The sequence below is a fragment of the Grammomys surdaster genome, unplaced genomic scaffold, assembly GCF_004785775.1.
Source record: "Grammomys surdaster isolate TR1022 unplaced genomic scaffold, NIH_TR_1.0 126612, whole genome shotgun sequence".
In the NCBI taxonomy this organism is placed as follows: domain Eukaryota; kingdom Metazoa; phylum Chordata; class Mammalia; order Rodentia; family Muridae; genus Grammomys; species Grammomys surdaster.
Window position 1 is genome coordinate 191,402 of NW_021621401.1, and position 6,626 is coordinate 198,027.

At 47.7% G+C, this 6,626-nt stretch overlaps 1 pseudogene; it reads left to right on the forward strand.

Moving 5' to 3' along the window:
* Nucleotides 1-230: 230 nt before the first annotated feature.
* LOC114615116 lies at nucleotides 231-599 on the forward strand (annotated as a pseudogene).
* The last annotated feature ends 6,027 nt before the right edge of the window (nucleotides 600-6,626 follow it).

Here is a 6,626-nt window from a genome sequence, read left to right on the forward strand (position 1 = left end):
CACACATACACACATACACACACATACACACACACACACACACACGCACGCACACACAATCAGTCAATCAATCGGTTAATCAATCAATAAATAAATGTGATAAAAACCAAGCCAGGAGCCAGTATCTGAGTGCTCGCTGCCAAGGCTAGTCACCTGAGTTTGATCTCTGGGACACACAAGGCAGAAGGAGAGAACTGACTTTCAAAAGTTGCGCTCTGGACAGCCGCGCCATGGTGGATGAAGAACTCGAGGCACCGAGGAAGCTGAGGCTGGCTGAGCTGAGGCCAAGCATGGGGGTCCTGGTGATGCAGCCCAACAGAAGCAAAACAAAGGGAAGCAGAATGAGAAACAGTATCTTAGCCCAAGTTCTGGGTCAGTCAGCCTGGCCAGATTACATAACTTAGTACTCGTAAAGCCTGACAAAACTGAAGCAGTGGAAAACTACCTTATACGGGTGGCACGATATGGACAACGAAGTGGGAAGGCGTCGGAACAAAGTTTAATAGAAATACTAGAGACGGTCCGCCAACAGACAGAAGACAACAGTGAAGTTCAACAGGAGAAAAGTAATGGACTCCGGTGAAGATGGCGATTACTAAGAGGACGTGCTTAGACAGATGTACGTAGCAGTGTCTAGGACAGTCACCACCTTGTAAATGTTTACGTTGTCCCCTGTCTATATATGCCTTTTGAGAAAATAAACTTGTACCTCAAACTCAAAAAAAAAAAAGTTGTGCTCTGGACTCCACACACACCACAACCTGTGCACGCTCCCATCATAAATGCACAGTAAATGTAATTCAAAACAAAACAAAACAAAAACCCAAACCACCACCACCACCACCACCACCACCACCACCACCACCACCACCACCACCACCACCACCAGCAGCAGCAGCAGCAGCGGCAGCAGCAGAAAGCAGGATGTATACATCTATAATAGGAAGGTGGAAGCAAACAGATCAGAAGTTTAAGGTCATCCTCAGCTACATAGCAAGTTAGAGGATAGCCTGGACTACCTGAGATCCTTCCTTTCAAATAAAACAAAACAAAAACAACAACAAACCTCAAAAATTAAAAACCAAAAAAAAAAAAAAAACCAACCAAAAAAACCCAAAAAAACCTAAAAACCAAAAAACAGCCCTCCCATTTGAAGGCATATCATTGGTTGGTTCTGTATTTTTTTCTTACTTTTTGTTAAGCTCTCTCTTCGGTAACGGAGCTATTGGGGTTTCCAGAGCTCCACAGAGCAGGTCTGGTGTCCAGGTATCTTGGCTGAGTGAGGAGGAGGGGTTTGGAGTCCCCAGGAGAGCTGGACAACAGGAGTGATGTAGAAAGTTACTCCCCATTTCACAGACTGTGTCCCCTTTGCTCCAAGTAGGGCAGGAGGCCAGGAGCTGTTCAACACTGGCTGGCCTCAGACTCCTCCCATGTCTGTCCCAAGGGAGCAGAGATCCAGCTCAGGTGTGTGTGTGTGTGTGTATGTACACATGCAAGTATGCTTAGCTTTTTGCCCCAGTGTGTCCCCAGTGCCACAGTGTAGCCTGCCATGGACTCTGTGTTCTATCCTAAGCACCATGCACAAAGGAAAAACAAAAAACAAAATGTAACACCCAGGCTCTTTTGGAAGGTGGAGAGGCCTGATGCTTAGTAGGCTATGCTGCCCTAAAGGTGCAAGCATACCCCTGCTCCCTGTCCCCGTCCCCAGGACCCTGCAGTTGTTGGACCCAGCAGTGGTTATTGGATTTTCTGGAAATGTGTGTTTTGCACACTGTCTGTTTTGCACATTTACATGCATGGATTTTGTGGTTTGAGGATCGTGTCTGATGTCAATTCCCAGCGCCGACTCCCTGGGTTCTGCCACAGTGATTCCTAACTTTGCGGAACACGAAGTCCCCTTGTTGTCCACCGCCTTTACTGTCAGGAATGTCCAGTCCTCTGCTCTCACAGTTGACAACATCTGTCTTCAGCGTTTTCTAGATTATGATTTCCAGATTTGATGTGCATCATGGTTCAGGACAAAGCTAGAACTCTCTATCTCTGCCAGCGTCTTGTCAGCTGTCCCTGCATCGTCTGTCTCCACTTTCCCTGGGATGTGATCCGCGAGAGCAAGGCTTGTGACGTTCACACTCTCAGACTCAGTTTCCTGGTGCCAGTGTCGGTGCGAACCACGACTATGTTCTCAGTGAGTGGGGCTACCTGCCTTTGGCTACTGAAAATCTGTCCTGGCTTTGGATAGGAGCTGTGGCCCCATCTTTGGGCTTGACATCTACTACTGGCCACAGTCACTGGCAGGGTAACAGGGATTGGAGTAAAAGTCAAGGGTCAGAGGTCAGGGGTCAGAACAAGATTCATGTGGTACATGGCTTTGGGAGCTTTGGTTGAAGCCAATAAGCTGGGGCTTCATCTCAGGGGGGCAGACCCTCTACTTTGGCAAAGGATCTCTTGGGTTTTGGAGCTGGACTGTCAAGGGTTTAAGTTTCTTCCTGGCCTCAGTCGTGATGGTCCCCTACCCCACCCAGTGGGATCTGCCTCACCATCTCTGGGACCATCAGACATTCCTGGTCCTTTCTGAAGGTTATTACTCAAGAGAGGGCCTCCTGGGCTGCTTTCTTTGGCTTTGCTCCTCAGGGCTACATCCAGGTAAGGCTTGGAGGGCCCTGATTCCAAACCACATGGGAAGACAGAGCAGCGGGTAGTGTGGCCTGTGGGGCCAGCTCTTGGCGGGTGTGCGGGTGCATAGCAATGAGTGTCAGGAATCTGTACTAGATCAGGTGGCGAGAGCTGGAGGACTGGAGTCCCTGTCCCTTCTCCGTCTGGCCCACACCCCCCATTTGCTGTGGGGGAATGTGACGGAGGAAGGCTATGTCCTGCCTAGAAAATGTGCTTTTGGTTTCCTGCTCCCTGACGCGTGCTTAGTGTGCTGTTGGAGTCGGCTGGCTTTTAACAGCCATTCTCTGATCCCCATGTCTCCTAGACACAGGCTGACAGACAGGTTTATGCTCCTCTAGTGAGGCCCTACATAGCCTGGCAGGGTGTGGCCGTGCATTTCTAGTTCATTTGGGAAGGGTCTCTCTCAGTCCTTCTTTTCTGTGGGCTCCCAGCTTCCTGCAGACCTCCAGCCTGTCTGCACCCCACCCCCGACTCCCAGCTGAGGTTTTCTCTAGCGTCTAAAGCAGGAAAGAAAGGGTTCTGTTCCCCAGGACACTGAATGTCTTTAGTTTGTCTTTTGAAAACCAAACCAAATGTTGTGCCAGGCTGTCTGGATCTTGTCCATGGATGAACAGTGGGCTGACACTCCACCTTCTTACCTCCCAGCAGGGTAGACACAGGCCACCTCAGTGTCCTGGAGTGGCAGGAGAGAAAAGTAAAGTGTCTGCTGTCTGTGTGCTACAAGCTTCCCATGTGCCAGGGCTGGTACGGTTTGGAGTCTATCCTGACAGAGCCAGATGGCTTCATATACTTGTAGCATTACTTCCCAGCTATCGGGCTTGCCATTCTTGTGACACAGTGTCCTCAGGTGTAAACTGGCTAGAGGCTCCTACTTCACAGTGTGTGAAGATTAGATAAATTGATACAAGCGAAAGGCAGGTGTGTCAATCACAGATGACTGTAGTGACGATGATAGTGGAGATTATGATGGTGGTGGAGATGATGATGATGTCAGTAGGGGTGGGTAATGATGCTGATGGTGCTGATGGTGGTGATGTCATGGTGATGGTGGTGATGTCATGCTGATGTCGTGGTGATATCATAGTGATGGTGGTGATGTCATGGTGTTGACGAGGTCAACAGTGGTGATGTTAATGATAATGACAGTAGTGGTAGTCAATCTTAATTGCCAACTTGACCGGATGGAATCACCGAGGAGACACATCCTTGAGAGTGTCTATGAGCATGTTTCCTGGGGGGACCTACACTGGGTGGGGGGATCACAATCTCATGGGATGTGTCCCTAATTGAATAAAAAGAGACAAAACAAGAAGCCAGCTGTGCATCCACATTTGTCTCTGCTTTCTTCCTGTCTGCCCAGAGCCTATGGAGTATTCTCACTCCCCTGCTGCAACTCTCCCCACCATGACAGACTGTATCCACTCAAACCACGAACCAAAATAAATCTCTCTTTACTGAAGTAGTTTATGTTGGTATTTAGTCATAAATGAGAAAAGTAACTACTTCAGTGTTGACGGTAAAGAGCATGCTTACGCTAGCTACAGGCATGGTGACAGGCCATTCATCTTGGGTGCTTCAGTGCAGGGGTTAGCAGTGACTACCAGACACACCTGAGGATGCCTGACCTTACCTTTCAGTGTGGAAGGCAAGTGAACTATAACATAACAACATAATAACTTTTAAAAGATTTATTTGTGTGTGTGTGTGTGTGTGTGTACCACGGGCACACAGAGAGGTGCAGAGGGTATCAGATCCCCTAGAACAGGAATTACAGGGTGTGGGCTGCCTGATATGGGTACTAGGAACCAAACCCAGGCACTCTTAACAGCTGAGCCATCTCTCTAGCCCAGAACATGACAACATCTGTACTATCCTAGAGTCATTGCCCTTAAAACAGAAAACAGATGCTGGGTTATAGATTAACTGATAGTGTATGCACTAGGTCCTGGCTTGCATCCTTTGGGGAAGATATAAATATGCAGATAGACAGATGGACAGAGACAGAGACATGGAGACACATAGATGCAGAGACAGATAGAGACATCCTAAAGAGTCGGAGATAAAAGCAGGTAAAAGCTCTTGCCACCAAGCCTGACTGAATCTGATCCCTGGGCTCCACAACGGGTGATGAGAACCAGCTCTGCAAATTGTTCTCTAGCGTCTACATGCACTCTGTGGCACACGCACACACACCCACACTCCCACAAAATAAATAAATACATAAATTCAAAAAATTAAAGATGGAGACTGGAGACATGACTCAGTGGTTAGAGCACTCGCTGCCCTTGCAGAGAACCTGGGTTCTTTTCTCAGCACCCACATAGCAGCTCGTGATTGTCTGAGTCCAGTTCCAGGAGATTTAGTGCTCTATTCTGACTTTCACAGGTACCAGGAACACAAATGATACATATGAATACATGCAGGCCAAACCTTCCTACACGTAGCACTAACAAACGCATGAATGAATAAACAAAAAATGTTGGTTTAAAAACCATTAAAAATCTTTAAAAGGATTACAAAAAGAAGAACTGTCATATTCCCTCAGCCCAGAGAGTGTGCAAGAAAAACCAACCTCAGGACTGTGGGTGTTACCCCAGCATCCTGCAGAGAAGGGAGCTGTAGCAAGGATGGCTGTTTCTAGCTGCGTGTTCGTGGGCTCCATCTTGGCTCAGACCAAACCCTACAGCAGGTGGGAGACTGAGGGAGAATGCTGCCAGGGGAAATGACAGCTCTCATGTTATTGGAGAAGTTGGGATTTTCTTTTGCATTCTTAGGATCATTAATAAAAGGATTTAAAAATAGATTAAAAGACTGTTTTATTAGAATTTGAGAGGAAAGCAACAGGGCAGACAGAAGCAACTCCTGGGTGAGGGTCTAAGAAAGCAGGCAGGTTCAGCAAGGGAGGTCAGCAAGCAGCCGTACGGTGGGAGGGGTGGGTAGGAGGAGGGATTTCAGAAGACAGTCCAGAGTGTCAGGGAAAGGACACTTAGTCTTTTAGTCCGTATCTGAAAGAAAAAGAAATGGGCTGGTGAGATGACTCAGTGGTTAAGAGCACTGGCTACTCTTCCAGAGGTCCTGAGTTCAATTCCCAGCAACCACATGGTGACTGGCTACTATCTATAAAGGAAGTCTGATGTCCTCTTCTGGCATGCAGATGTGTGGCAGAACACGCATACAATAAATACAATTTAAAAAAATTAAAAAGAAAAAGAAACAGAAGGAAAAGGAAAAGTTTACCTTTTCCAAGTTCTTACCCAGTGGTGGACTGCCAGGCCAGGACTCTATAAACGGCTGCCCGAGGGAGGGGCTCTGGGGAGGGATAAATACATTATCTCATTAAAGTGATAACCACTCTTCCCATCTTTTTAGCAGGTCTTCACGTAAATCAGCTTTCCCGACAAGTTGTCCATGGCCAGGTCCAGCTGGAGTAACTCTTGAGGTTAAGGGAGGAGGCAGCAGTTTGTAATGTCTCTGTTGTGGGGAGCAGGTAATAAGGTCATATTTGCACACAGGGGCAAGGGAGGTAGGTTCCATTTTTTTGACCAAGGAGTAGTAGCTTTTCCCTTAATAAGTCTAAACAAGGCCAGGATATCATTACCTTTTTCTTTAGTAATTAAAATCTTAAGGAGACAATTGTGTTGTTTCCCTCTCCTAGAGAAATGGGAAACGGAGTTAGAAGCTGCCACTGAGGGCTGAGTCCATCCTCAGTAGCCTCTAAACTTCCTAATATTTGCCTAGCTGCCTAACATCATGCACTGAGGTCTCCTGACAGTCCTCAGGCTCTACCCACCCAAGGCTCACTGAGTCCCTGAGTTGTCTTTGGACACGGCTTGGCATCCTCTGGAGGGTAGAGTCTCCTGGTTCTCAGCCAAGCTGGGTCCCTGATTCCTGTTTGCACAACCTTCTCACTAACCAGCTTTGTCTCCGTGTCACCGGCAGCCTGGAGGGTCCTT